The following is a 15287-nucleotide window of genomic DNA, read 5'->3' as shown; positions in this document are numbered from 1 at the left end:
TAGAGGAGGGTCCTTTGGAACCTGGAACCCAGTTCTGGGCCTGGGCGGCATGGGGTAATCTGCTGGATAGAACTCCCAGCCCTAGCTGGTTGTCAGTACCCAAGTGGGACTCAGAGAATTTCAAGGCAGGCATCCTAAAGTGGGCCTCCTGAGGCACAGGGCCAGGGCAGGGGTCTGCTTTCCTAGACCCAAGGCTGGTATTTCCAAAGAAAATGCTGGTTGAGATTATAAATCCAAGGTTCATGAAAAACTGAAATGCATAAGCATGTCTCTGCCTTGACTGGTGCTTACTCTAATGGCTGTGGGCCTGGCTGGGCTGCGGTGGGGCAGATGGGCAGAGTCTGGTCCACCAAGGAGGCTGCTCAACAGGTCAGTGCTTCTCCCCGGGCCCTGCCTTTTTGTCCAGGGCAGGGGTGCCCAACCTGGTTGCTCATTGGGGTTACCTGGTGCTGTTCCAAGAGCCCTGCCAGAACAGTTTAAGTCAGAATCTCCAGGGACTTATGGTTCAGAAAATAGATGAAGAGAGGAGATGAGAACAGCAAGGGCTTTGAAGTCAGCAAGCCTGAGTCCAAATCCTCATTCCTCACCTATGAGCTGTGTGACTTAGAACAAGTTAATTAACCTCTCTGAGATTCAATCTCCTCTTCTGTAAACAAGATACTTATGCCTCACAGGACTGTCATGAATTCAATGATTGAGACCATGGACTCAGAGGTCAGGCAGGTGGCTGTGTGAACTTGCACAATTATCTAACGTCTCTTGAACCTTCATTTCTTCAGTTTTTAAATAGGCATAATAGTATTACCTCCTGGGGCTGTGCAGATACAATAGGGTAAAGTGCTTTAAACACCTAACCTAATACCTAGAATATTACAAAGAATTTTTTTAAAAGGTTATTCTCTTGCCTGCAGACGTGCCTACAAGGAGTGGATGATCCAAATCCCCTTCCAGCTTTTGACTGTCTCCACTGTCCCTGTCCACCTCCCGCCCCCGTCCCCACCCTGACAACACACTCCCCATCAATCCTTCTCTCCCCTAACTGCTCCAGTCATATTAATCTCCTTGTTCTTTCTTATCTCCGAGCCTTTGCTCCTGTCAGGTGCAACTGAGTGATCTCCCCTCTTCTCTCTGCCAAACCGGGAAGAGCGCCTGCCTCATCATGCCTTTGTCAAATTAAAAACTTCTCCATGGCACATACCTGGACCAAGTCAGAGGACAAACCAAGGGAATACATTTACATACTCATCTCCATGCAACACAGAGCGCTCTCATAAATTAGTGAAAAAGCGTAATAACTCCATTTAAAAATTTAGTGAATGAACACATAGGCAGTGTACAAAAAGGGCAGTGCGAATGGTCAATGAATAAATACATGAGAAGAAGCGCAGACTCACTCGTTTGAAAATGCCCATCAAAACACCGTGATGCCATTTTTACAGTTACATCCACAAAGTGATGATGACAGTACAGCCAGCGAGGGGTGGGGTGGGAGATGCAGCATGCCTGTTGTGGGGTCTGGGCTGGTGTGGGCCCCTGGATGACAGTTTCACGACTTTACCGAGAGCCCCCCTCTGAGAGGCAGTGCTCAGCCAGGAGGCTCTACCACTGTCACCTCTTGTGTCCTCGGGGGTCCGTTCCTCTGTGTGCTCAGCACTGCGCCTGGCACTGGGATGCACGTGGGGAGGGCAGACCCCTGGGTTAGTTTCCTACCGCTGCTTTGACAAATCACTGCAAACGGAGTGACAGAAACAACACGAGTTTGCATCTCACAGTCCGGAGGGCAGCCACAATCAAGGTGCCAGGAGCGCGGAGTTCCTTCTGGAAGCTCCAGGGGAGTTCTCTTACCTTTTCCAGCTTCTAGAAGCTCCTGCACTCCTTGGCTGGTGGCCACCTTGTCCTTTCTCAGATGCTGACCTGCCTGCCTTTTCCTTATAAAGACCCTGGGATTCCATCTGGGCCCACCTGGGTAATCCAGGCTCATATTCCCATCTCCAGGTCTTTAATGTAATCACATCTACAAAGTTCCTTTTGCCACCAAAGGTAACTTTCATGGGGCCCAGGGACTAGGATGAGGACACCTTTGGGGGTCATTGTGCTGTCTGCCACACAGCCTCATGGAGTTCATGTTCCAGTGCTGCTTACAGGCAAAGCTACTCACAGAAGCATGATCTGTAACCGCAAGGAACTTGAAGAGCTTAACTGGCCATTAATAGTGGACTAGTTAAATCCTTACAGTATATGGATTAATGGGATCCAAGTGGCCAAGGATTGGAACACAGAGCTGTATGTGCTCACCAGGACCCACCTCCCAGACACCACGAGTGAAACGGCGACTGAGAGCAGGAGGAAGAGGGAGCTGAGGATCGTGTGGGACAGAGCACATGCCGCTGTCTGTGTGCAACAGGTTTGGGACTATCCTGTTCACAGACACTGTGAACGAGGACTAGGGCTTGAGTCAGGGGGACACTTACTGTTGCATTGATTTCATCATTTCTTAACCATTTGTGAAAGTAACTTTTCAATTAAAAAAATCTAGCTAAGGGCAAGATAGAAATGAAAGCTTTGGTGTCTTAACTGTAAAGACCCATCACTTCCCCGAAGCTCTGTCCCCACTCCTTTCCCAGCAACACCCTCACAGGCGCCCAGGGCCGGGAGGAGTTGGTCTGTCCAAACTAGAAGCATCAGGGGCCCCTCCCTGGGAGCACGTCCTGCCTGAGCAGCCAGTGGAATAGCATGGAGGTGGGACTGAAGGGAAAGAGGGCAGCCCAAGACCCGCCAGGCAGTCACTCCTTATTCAACAAGCATGTAGGAGCCACTGTATGCAGGGCCTGCGTGGGGCCTGGAGGGGCAGCTAGGGATGTGAGAAGCATGCCCTGGAGGCCCATCTCTTAGAATCCCCATCTCACTTCAGACCCACAAATACTTGTCTGGCGCCCACTCTCTGCCTGGCTTTGGGCTAGGTTTTGCCCCAGGGAATGGGGGAGTAAGATTTAAATGTTAGAAAACCCCTTGAGTGGCAGGGGGCACAGAGACTGGGGGTAAAACCTGAAGCAGGTGGTAAACTGGAGGCTGGTTCAGGTGAGAGAGGGCAGAGATCTGGGTTAAGAGAGAGGTGCCAGGAAGAGGGGCGGGTCTGAGGGTGACTCGGTTGCAGAATGAATTGGAAGAACCAGGGGATCTGGAGTGAGCACTTTGCTTCCTTTCTGAATGATTGCATGAACGACACCTTCAAGTGAGAGGAGGCCTATGATTTGAAAAGCCCTGGTGCTGGTTTGGGACTGTGCAGTCGAAGGCACTCATGGTACGTCCAGAGGATGGTGATGGTGGCAGGGTGGGCACGGTGGCCCAGGCAGCGGGTTGACCCCAGGAGGGTGGCAGCAGCAGCAATGTTGGGAGGGCCAGGCCATGTGGGGCTGGGGCTGCGTGTACATGTCCTGTTCTTGCCTAGGTCACATGAATAGAAATTTCCGTATTCTAAGACATTGTTATGCAAGCTTTACTGAACTATAAGAAAACACATGCTTCACTTACTTTTTTCTTTCTTCTTCCTCTGCTTTGGAGGTGACTTTAGGAATTGGAGTAACTACCCCCTAGCCACTCCTGGGTGTCATCTCTGTGAAGGAACAGGTGGATATGGGAGAGAGAAGAGGGTGAATGTAAATTTCAAGGGGTGGGCAGAAAGAAAGGAGCTGGGAGGAAGGCTGAGGGGGAGTCAGGGAGAAAAGTGGGGTAAGACTACAAAAAAAAAAAAAGGTTGAGAAAAGGAAGGGGAGAAAATGTTTCCAAAAGCATTTTAAATTTTAAAAACATTTTTTGAAAGGGGTAATGGTTAGCACTGTCGAATCCTCTATCTATCATCTATCTATCTAGCCAACCCCCATCCATCTCCCCATCTATCTAATCAGTAACTACTTAAGTCATGCCTTAGAATCGTGTTAGAATCTTTAATCAAGTGAAACTGAGACTAGCTATAAAATATTTAAAAAACAGCTTAACCCTGAAGCCAAAAGGAAAAGACTGATAAATCTGACTACACAAAAATTAAAAGCTTTAGTACAGAGGAAAAATATCTTCAGGACAAACTGTAAAGGTATTTGCAATGCATGACAGACAAAAGACTAATTTCCTTAATTTCCATGGAAAGAATCATTGCGAGAAAGACCCCAAATGAACAGGTGTGAACAGGAAGTTCTTAAAAATGAAAGCCCATATGAAAGTATTCTCAACCCGACTCATAATTAGGGAAATGTAATTCAAAACAGCAATGAGTCTTCAATAATCACAACTCAGATTGGCAAATATAAAAATGCGCATTGCTATTCACTGTCATCCGGGGTGTGGGGCAAGAGCATCCTCTTACTGTGGTGGCAGTCGACTGGTCCAGCCTTTTGGAGGCTATTTCAGGATGATGTCAGCATTTGAAATACACAGCTCACTGGCCCTGCAATTCCACATTAGGCACCAGCTCCACAGGGTCCTTGCAGAGGTTACTAAGGGGTCCTGGGAGGGCGCTTTCCACAGCACCGTGTGAAAAGAGCCAAGGCTGCAAATACCTGGTGTCCACAGGGGCCTGGGGAGGTGAGCTGTGCTGCATCTGTTCTGTGGAATCGCAGTAGGAAGGAGGAGGCATTCGTGGAACAGCTCAGTAGAGAACACTGTTCTAATGTTATGTCATATGTTGACAGCAAACATATATATTATGTATGGATCATGCAAAGTTTTTTTGGAAGGATACATGTAAAGCCGGCAACTATGTTTGGCTTAAGATACTATATGAATAGTTGTTTCATCAAGTGAGATGAGAAATTCAGGAGCAGGTCTTTGGGTGGAAATCATGAATCTGACTTTTCTTGTTTATTTATGTTTTAATCCTCACCCGAGGATATCTTTATTGATTTTAGAGACAGAGTTAGGGAAAGGGAGAGAGAGAAAGAGAGAGAAAGAGGTGAGAGAGAAACATTGATCGGCTGCCTCCTGTGCTCGCCCCAATGGGTGATGGAAACTCACTGGCCAGGGCATGAGTCTGGCTTTTGACCACTGAGTGTAAATTACATTTGGGAGGAATACTAAAAGGGGCTTCATGTAGAAGGGGGGGCTGTTTTATTTTATTTTTTCAAACACTATTTGAACTTTTTAATTATGGGCATGTGCTACTTTTATTTTAGAATAGACTTTAAACAAAATTACATATTAAGACAATAAATGAATAGCTGGCTCAAAGCCACATGGAGAAACACCAGTCACTTGTTCAGCCAACAAGGGCCAAGTCTTTCTGATGGGCACCACGTTGTCTCTCTATCCTGTGAAGTGTTGTCTTGGTCAAAGATAGAATGATTCACTAATTTGGGCAAGTGTGTGTGTGTGTGTGTGTGTGTGTGTGTGTGTGTGTGTGTGTGTGTCTCCCAAGGTGAGTGGCACAGCTTGATGAGGGGGAGGAGCCCTGAATCAGGGTTAGGAGACCTGGATTCTAATCCAGCTCAGCACTTGACAGCTGAGCTCTGGGGCCAGCTGCATTGCCGTTACTGTCTCTGAAGTGAAGGACTTCAACTCACATCAGGACCTCTGATGAGTCTCACAGGCCGGACATTCTGGGTTTTCTACAATTTTTCTAGATCCCAACTCAAACTATGGTTGTACATTCTTCCATTTCTCTACTTTACCCCTGGAGTCTCGTTAGGGCTGAGCCTATGGGGGCGGGGGGGTAGAGTAGATGGCACCCTGGGGCGCAGAATCTGAGCCTAGGAGGAGATACCCTTGGGGAAATTCTTATAATTGTACCAGAAAGCAAAGGTAGAACACAGAATGCCTGCCCCTCCCCTCCTCCTGGCTTTTCCAGGGCGTTTCATCACCACTCCTTTGACTTGCGTCACACACTACTCAATTGTCCATTGAGCTCTCTGTCTCCCCGAATAGACTATGGACTCCTTGGGGTCCTGGATTGTGACTTTCATCCCCTGATCCCCAGTACCTGGCACGGTGCCTGGCACAGAGAAGCTGCCTGATACATCTTTGTCAAGCATGTGTACCCATGGGGTTTCTTGCCACAGGTAGGCCTGAGAGGCCTGCAGGCTTTGGAGGTTAGTTTTGCCTCTGCCTCAAGCTGTTGTCTGGCCCACACGTCTCTCTCCGATTGAGCAGACCCAGGAGGGTTCCCTCATGGATGGGGGCAGAGAGGGCTCTCTAGGCAAAATGGTGTCAGCAGTGGCCCTTCGGCCTGTGCCCTGTGGGAACTCAGTCTTCAGCTGGGAGAAGCTGGGAGAGGCAAGGGGATAAAGAGCCTTCAGGTGCTACAGGGCGGCATCTGTCAGTGTTGCTCACCAGTGGAGGAGGCTCCTTTGGATTAATCACAGCCTCTTCAGCAGTGACAGCAGGGGCCACAATCAGCATCGCAGAATCGCCTTGTCTTTGAGAACTCCACACTCTGGGTGCCTTGGGGGGCCTCCTCAGCAGACCCAGACAGCCCATCAGATAGCTCCTCCAGCGGGTCTCACAAGTCACACCCACGCTTCTCTTTACCCCAACCTGCCCTCTTCTAGATTCTTTGTTTTTGTGAACAGTGCAACTGCACTACTGGGCACCTCAGCCAGGAGTCAGCCTGGAGTCCACCCTACGCTCTGGGCAGCGAGGGCCCATCCCATGCCCCTTGCCCTGTTCCAGCCTCATCCCCTCTTAGCTGCACTGGTCCTGTCCCTTTGAATGTCCAGCTCCCAGGCCCCACTCATCCAGCTCCCTCTTCCGAGACCATCTTCCCTCTGCCCTCACTCCCTAGCTGACTTTACTCATCCTCACAGCTCAGATAGGACACCACAGGAAGCTGCCCCTGACCTCCAAAACCACCAGCGGGTTCGCTGCCCCCTGTGTCCCTGGACCCCGCAATGGATCGGCAGTGTCTGTGGACGAGTCTTTCCCCAGCAGGACCAGGAGCTCCTGAGCTCCTCTCCATGCCCAGCACCTGTTACAGGTCCTGGCATGTAGCATGGGCTCTGGCAGGGTTTGCTGGAATGGAATTAAACCCAAAGTACTCACAGGGAAAAGAGCCTGAGGAAAGAGACACTTCCAATGAGGGAAGCGTGGGCTGTCAGATGCTGGGGCACCTCCTGGTGCAGGGAAGGTGAGAGAATCAGAGCCCACCAAGACCATGGTGAGTACCCGCTGGGGATACATTTGCTGCCCTGCTGCCTCCCTTCTCAGACCACCGGCCACCCCTTCAGGAGGCCTGGGATGGGGGCACTTTTCAGAGGCTCCGGTCCTCTGGTGCCCCGCCCCCTCGTCATAGCCCTGAGACTGTTTGCATGAAGGCCCCTTTGGCTCCCTTCTTCCTCACTGGCCAGCTGCCAGAGGAAGCCCCTTGTCAGGGAGTCCTACGTGTGCACACTGTTGAAGATGCTGGTGGGTAGGGGGCTTGGAATGACCTAGTCCCATCCCTCCTTGTTCAAACAAGGAATCAGTGCTGGAGGCCAAGGTCCCAAGCCAGTATTTGACGGAGGACTAGAACTCAGGTCCCTGACTATGTTGGTGCTTTTGCACTGTAGATCCCTCAGCCTCTCCCAAGCTCTTCAGATCCCCCTCCATAAAACCTTCCGGAGTGGCCACACCCTCAGACTTGGGCTTGGACCATTAGCTCTGCTGCATTCCAGCTTGCTGTGTGGCACTCGGCAAATAACCTAACCTCTCTGAGCTTAGCTATAAGCTCACGGGATTGATGTATAGAAAGAACCTCACACAGTACTGGTTCACAGTCCGTGCTTAATTAATGGAAGTTTCCTTACTTCCTAAGGGAGCCGGCTCCCTGAACATGCCCTTTAGAATGCGTTCTGTGCATGGGAAGGAGCACATGGGCTATTATTGGGAATTAGAAGGAGGGGAGGAGGAGGGAGTTTTGGTGGAGACCTGGACTGGGCACAATGAAGGCGGTGTATTTCTTATGAGGCGGGTGGGCTGGGTCCCAAGTGGCACCTTCCCTGGAATCTTCTGCGGACCAGACCCCAGCCTTTTGCTCCAGGTCCAGACCAGCGGAGCTGGGAAGAGATCAAGGTCTGCACCTGGTGGGCTAAGCAGGCCTGCAGCGCCCTCGTGTGTCCAGATATAGAAAAGGTGACCTCCCAAACCCCGCCAGTGTCTGCAGGTAAAGGAAGCCCCAGGCCTGGTGCCCTGAGGGAAAGCAGGCCCAGCTGGCAGGCCTGGAGGGAGGCAGCCGGTTATGTTGGTTATGCCTCAGGCCCCCCACTTCCCCGACTGCTCCTCAGTCTCAGCCTGGCCACCCTGCAATAGTCAGTCATCTCTCCGTGTTTACCAACTCTCCCTGGAAGCCAGGAGCCTGCATGTAACCAGCACCCACTATGCTCCATGGTGCACCTACTGTGTTCTTCTCAGCCACCACCATGGGGCAGAGGACCAGAGAAGAGCTTCCCTCAGCTTACCGGATGATTGCAACCAGAAAATTCAGAAAAATACTGTTTTAACAACCATGCATATTTCCTGTTTATCTTTTGTATGATTGAGTGTGGTTAACGAGGGGACACCACAAAGCTGTTTTGTATTTATTCACTGAGATTTTACTCCATGCATTTGAGGAGTGCACTGAGGAAAGGAATGAATCTGGCCCTAAGCCTACTGGGGGTTTGGAGCAGAGACCCCACAGGCCAGCCCAGCCCAGCACTCTATACTGAGCCTGTGTTCACTTGTGGCTTCCCCGTGGCCCTGAGCTTAGGGGACAGGCACTGGGTCTTTAGCCTTTGTGTCAGCAATGCCCAGCGTAGAGTCTTGCTCATAGAGGCACAGGTAAATGGCTGCCAAACCAGGCAAAATCTCAGGGTGAGATGGTGAGGCTGGCAGGTTGTGACAGGTGGAAAGGAAAACAGAGGCAACACGGTAAGGTCCAGGTAAGTGAGGGACCCTACCCCCTCCTGGTAGGACACTAAGCTTTTGGCAGCTGCCCATAGTTAGAGCTCCCAAATTTGCTGGCCCTCAGGAAACAGGAATTGCCCCGGAGGTGAGTCACGGCATGAGGTGGTGCCCAGCTGGGCAGAGTGGGAGGCAGGACGTGAGGCTCCACGAAGGCAAGGCGGCCTGAGTGCAGGGCCACTCCTTTCTGCCATCAGGCACCCCTGGCTGCACATCGGCCGCTGCCTCTTACCAGCTCTGTGACCTTGAACACACAGCTCCTCTTCTGTAAGTGGTCCAGGATTTCACCCTGCAGACTGTTGTGAAGATTAAATGAGCGGATGCGAGCCTGGCACAGGGTGAGCCCTCAGTGGGTGGCTGCATGACATGTCCACACCCCAAAGCTGGATCCTTCCCCCTCGACACCGCCCGCGCCCCCCTCCCAACTACTCCACCCCCCCTCCGCTCAGCTGCTGACCTTGGCTCATGCCCTTGGAGGAAGTAGAAGCAATGAGATGAGAACTCCCCGTCCATATCTCCTCACCGCCAAATCCACGGCTTCTGCATCTGTATTCATATTTTCTCCTTCCTTCCTGCTCTCCTGGAGAACTATTGCTGTTCCCACCAATTGCTCAGAATCCTTTGCCCTCTAGTCATTGTAAAGACTCAGCTCCTGAAATTATGCCCTCAATCCAAATTATTAAATTCTCCTTCTCTACTGGGTCATTGCCATCAGCATGCAAACAGGACTTATTATATCTTGTTATAAAATACATAGTCCTCCCCTGTACCCCACCTGTCTCCCTCTAGCTGCAGCCCCATTTCTCCTCACAGCCCACACAGCAGAGATGTTCTCAGACTTTGTCACTCCCCCAAGCCCCCCCAATCCTGGTCCTCCACCAACGCCACACAGCGCCTCACAGGGCTGGAAGTCTGAGCTCAGAAGGAGGAAGGTTCAGGGCTCTTTGATGATGTATATTGTACTTTTATTGTTTACTTTAAATAATTTATTTTCTGCTTATAAATATATACTCATGGTAGCCAACCCCCAAATTATGGAAAATGTAAAAAATAAAAAATTAATCATAATTCTATTGCCAAAAAGAGACATTTTGGTGTGTTTTTTCCCAATTTTTCCCTAAGCATATACTTTTAAAAAACAATTTATTAAATATATATATATATAATATAATGCATATGACATATAGTAATATATATATATATATATATATATATATATATATATATATATATGATTAATAATGGGACTACATCAAGACAGACACAGTCCCTGCCTTCTTGCAGAGAGAGGCAGGGTGAAATGGTGAGGCTGGACAGGTTGTGACAGGTGGAAAGGAAAACAGAGGCAACACAATAAGGTCCACAAACTAGCCGAGTGTGGTCATGCTGGCTGAATTCAGGCGTGTGAGGTCAGGAAAAGGCAGGGGGAAATCGGAGGAAGGGGAGATAATGAATGACATCCCTCAGGCTGGAGAGTAAATGTGGGCTGGCTGGCCAGTGGCAAGTCAAGGCTGAGATGTCGGCAGGGGCCAGATGACCATGGCTGGGAGTGGGCACTTCCTGGTAATGGCAGTGGGTGGTCTTAGAAGGGTGTGAAACAAGGAGAGGGACAGGATCGAAGGCCACTCCGGCTGTTTGGGTGAATGGCTAGGAAGAGGGAAGTCTGAAGGGAGAGGGACCAGATATGGGGCTGTTGCAGTCATCTAGGCTATTGGCATGTGACTTGGGCCTGGTGCAGAGAGAGGGCTCACCAGAGAGGCATCTGTGGGAGGACTCACATGTTTTCAAGTGAACCTGGGGTAGGGGTGGTGAGGATAAGGAGGAAACTTTTTATTAAATTGTGGTCCTTCTGTAATGCTGTTTTATAACTCTTTTCTCTTAAAATAAATGTAACATGAACACTTGCCCATATTCCTAAATATCCCCTCTCATGTGGTTTATAATGGTCAAATAGTCTGTGATTGCATTTCATGTACAGTCAGTTAGCCCAAACTCTACTGCTCTACTGTCAGCTATTGGCTATTTCCTTTTTTTTTTTTCTTTACAAGAGAAGCAAACCTCAGCTCATAAGGGGGAAATCACATACAGTCAAACTACCTTTGAAACCCCTTTAAATCACCCATGATGTACAGTCTTTCTTGTTCTGCCGTGTATAGCAAGGTGTATGTGTCAATACATAATGTCCAGCATCTGATAAATGTATAGCAAGGTGTATGTGTAAAAACATAATGTACAGCATCTGATACAGAAGCTATGTGCAAAACATGACCTTAGACCACTATTTAATAGTCATTTTCTTTTAATTTTTCTGAACACAGGTAGTTGAATTAAGTTAAAGGTACATCTCTATGACTCCACACTGCTCCACCCAATGCTCCTAAGAACTTCGATGCACTTCTGCAAGTTGGCAGCTGCCTCACTGGCCTCAGTCTGCACCCCTCCCACACAGGCCCTTTGCCCCTTGTCTGTCCTCCCATTAGAGCTGGAGGGAACTTCCCTGCCCTGGACTTTGGGCCCAGCCATGTGACTTGCTTTGGCCAATAGAAGTGTGGGCAGAGGTGACCATGCACCACCTCTGAACATAGGCCTTAAGAGGCATCATGTGTTCTTGCTTACCCTTTTGTGCTGCTGCCTTCACCAGGAGGCAGGTTCTGCAGGGAACACAGGTGGACCAGCCTGAGCCTGCCCTACAACAAGGAGCCTAACCCAGCTGGACCTGCAGCTTGAAGCAGAGCTGCCTCGTTGAGCCCAGCCCAGAGCAGCCCATCTCCAGTCGACTGGCAGATACATGAATGAGCACAAATAATTGCAGCCTACCAGCCTGGCCACAAATCAAGTCTTAGTGTGATTTGTTATGCAGCAGTAACTAATCAATACAGTAGGCATTTCTAATTACAGTTGATCCTTCACCAATAATCCAAGTGTAACTTTGGACTCCCTTGAAAACTTTACTAATGGCCTATTGTTGACTGGAAGCCTTACTGATAACATGAACAGTTGAATAACCCTATTTGGTATGTTATGTGTATTATATACTGTATTCGTACAATACAGTAAGCTAGAAAAAATAAAATGTTATCAAGAAAATCATAAGGAAGAGAAAATATAGAGTGTCTCAAAATGTACACATACTTTGAATAATTATAAAGGCAGTGTTTATTAAAATACATTTCATTTTCAAAATTGAGCTGTCAGCTATTAAAGTGTGTATAGATTTTTTGGGAACACCCTGTACTTTTGAAAAAAATTTACATGTAAGTGGACCCGTGCACTTCAAATTCATGTTGTTCAAGGGTCAACTGTAGTTTCTTTTTCTGTTCCAAAAAGCGTAAGTCACATCTTGCCAAATCCCTCTCGCCCCCAGGAAATCCATCTATATTTCTATTCACAGTGGGTAGCAGCTTGTTTCCCCCATCTGTCCAACACCAAGGATTGTTTTAAATTGCCAATTTGACATGCAAATAAATGATCTAGGTTTTTTTGCAATTCTTTTGTTGTAAGTGAGGATGAACATCTTTAAATATATTTACTGGCCTATGGTTTCTCTTCTGTGAACTGATGGTTTATATTCCTGGCACTTGACCTTATTCACCTCTGATTACCCTGCCACAGAGGGGAACTGAAAGGGTTTGAATGAACGCACTCCTTGAGTTCTGATCCCCTCCTCAGCCCCACAGACTTAAAACAACCCTGTTTGTGTACTATTTTAATAATGCAGATTCCTATGTTGCAACAACACATATTTTCTGAATGTTTCCTGAGTCCATCAGGGTGCAAATGAAAAAGTATTCAGAACTAGAAGACCTAGAGATGAGTTATAATGACTAAAGGAAACTCATTTTATTTCTCCTGCCCTCAGTTTCTCAGCTGTAAAATAGAGATAATAATGGAACCTTTCTGTCAATGTTGCTGTGAAGAATAAATAAGATTATGGACAACCAGCACAAAAATATAATGCATGTAGCATGTGGCATCCTGCAGAGTAGGCCCTCCAAACAGATCTGCAGTGGTTTTTCCTTCCTTACATGGAAGAGCTACAGGGCTGAGAGAAAGGAAAGATTTCTCTAAGTGAGAGGAATAGTTTGTGAGTGGTGGATAGAAAAGGGAAGATATCCTAGGTTTGCAGACAAAGCTTAGGCCAAGGCTTGGAGTCAAAGCTGCTCTAATGAATGTGACTGCTCTCCAGTCCCCAGTGGGTGCAAAGAGCACAGCAGTTATTCACATAAAGAAGCATTTTATTTTTATCATCATTGTTATTTCCATTTTAAAAGTGGGGAAGCAGAAACTAGAGAGGTTGTGTGACTTCCCTAAAGCCACAGACTTGGTCACCACCCTCTTTTCAGCAAACCATCTCTCGAAGCCATGGAGGTGCTTCTGAGTCTCTGGATTCCAGAGGGAACTGCAGTTTAGCTGCAGGAGGGAGGAGCCGCCTGCCTCCTTGCACATCTTCAGGGGCCACCTCCACTTCTGGTCAAGGCCACGCACTCCGTGGGCAGCCCCCCTCCCGGCAGGGACAAGCAGGGTTGCACGAGGGCCTGGCTATTCCTCTCTGCTCCGGAACTCCCTGCAGAGTTGGCTGAGACTGGGTCATGTTTGCAGGTTGCTCTGAGGCTGTCCTGCCCACTCCTGTCCCTTCACGTTTTCACAGGCGTTGTCCCCAATAAACCTCTCCTGCTCCCAACTCCCTGTGTGCCAGCCTCTGGGGGACCCACAGACTCACCATCCTCATCATCCCACCCCAGCCCGAGTCCCGATGAGAGGGCCCTGAGACTTGTCTGCTCGGTGTGCAGGGCTTAGGGGGCCATGCTAGGGTGAGGGGGGGACTGTGAAGGATCATAATAACTAACACTGAGTCTTTTCTATGTGCCAGGCACCCTTTCAAATGCTCCCTTCATGCTCCTCATTTTAATTACTCCTCACAAGAACACTGAGAGAAGAGGGCTGTTATTTTTATGTTAAGACTGGAAAACTGGGCCCAGAGAAATTCAATAACTTGGTTGTCCAGGTAAAGACATGTTACATGATAGCACCGGGATCCTAGCCCAGAACCTTCATTCTCAGCTGTGTCTTTACAGCTGGATGCGGGCAAACTCTCTGGGCAGGGGGCGGGCGGGGGCTTGTGCACAGAGGGTCCTTTAGGGGCCATCCCTGTCCTGCCCAGCTAGTTTGTTTGGTGCTAGTATCTCTCCCACAGGCCTCAGCCAGGTCATACTGTCCCAGGAAGGGAAAGGAGAATTATTTCAAGTAGACATCACAGCCAAGTGTCATGCAGAGGTCAGGAGGCCATGCCCCGCAGTTAGAGGCAACTGCTCTCTAGCAGTTCAGGATGCTGTCGTGCTAATTTTACCCAGTTCCTCTTCCGCCCACATCAGCCTCCAGGCGGCCAGCGCAGAGCCAGCGTGCCCACATTGCTGCCATGCACTGCAGCCCCTGTGTATGCAAGGGGAGCTTCCTCAGCTTCGCTTGTCCTAAGAACTTCTCAGAGGAACTGCCCGACAGAGGGGCAGGTGGCAGCAAATCTCCTTTATCTCTTAATCTTACTTGTGTCAGACAGACCTGGATTCGAATCCCCCTCTGCTCTTACCAGCTGTGTGTCGTCAGGTTAACCCTATCAGGTGGTTACTACTATATGACAGACCATCCCAAAGCCTAGTGGCTTTAAACCACAACCATCAGTGATTGCTCATTATTTGATGGGTTGGTTGGCCAGTGGTCCTTCTGATACGGGCCTGGCTTGAGCAGTCTCAGCTGATGGAGCATGGGCTCAGGGGCGCACCTCCCCTGCTCTACATGCCTACTCATCCTCTGGAGGGCGAACCTGGGCTTGTTGCTATAATGTGGCAGGAATTCCAAGAGAGAGAGTGAAGGAGCAACAGACCTGGCTCCTGATGAGAAGAGCTGCAAAGTCACAGGGTAAAGGCGCTAGACAGAGGGTGTGAACTGAAGCCAACAGATCACACTGCTTAACCTCTCTGTGACACAGTTTGCTAATTTAAAGAAGCGGTGATTTGCTTGTATCCCATGATGCTCTAGTGCTCTGTGTTCTTTGGGGGATGGTTAGTCCGGTGTGGCCACAAGAGTGGGCATAGGAGAGGTGCAGGGAACAAAGGTGATTACATTCCCAGGTCCTAGAGAAACAGGGTCTGCAGGCCAAGAAGGGGCATACAAAGGAAGTGACAATGGAGCGGCAGCATCGCAGGAAGGGAGCTGAGAGAGCGAGAATTCAAGGGCAAGGTCCTTGCTCAGGGGTCCGCTAGAGTAACAAGCAAAGGACGCTGAGTCGGAGAAGCTGCATGGACACAGGGCCAGACGGAATAGAGAGGATGAAACATTAAGGTTGCTGGAGGACTGTATGAAACCACAGGGTCACTTCCCTGTAAGCC

This window comes from Plecotus auritus (assembly GCF_963455305.1).
Source record: "Plecotus auritus genome assembly, chromosome: 5".
Taxonomy (NCBI): Eukaryota; Metazoa; Chordata; class Mammalia; order Chiroptera; family Vespertilionidae; genus Plecotus; species Plecotus auritus.
Note: the sequence above shows the minus strand (reverse complement) of the source record.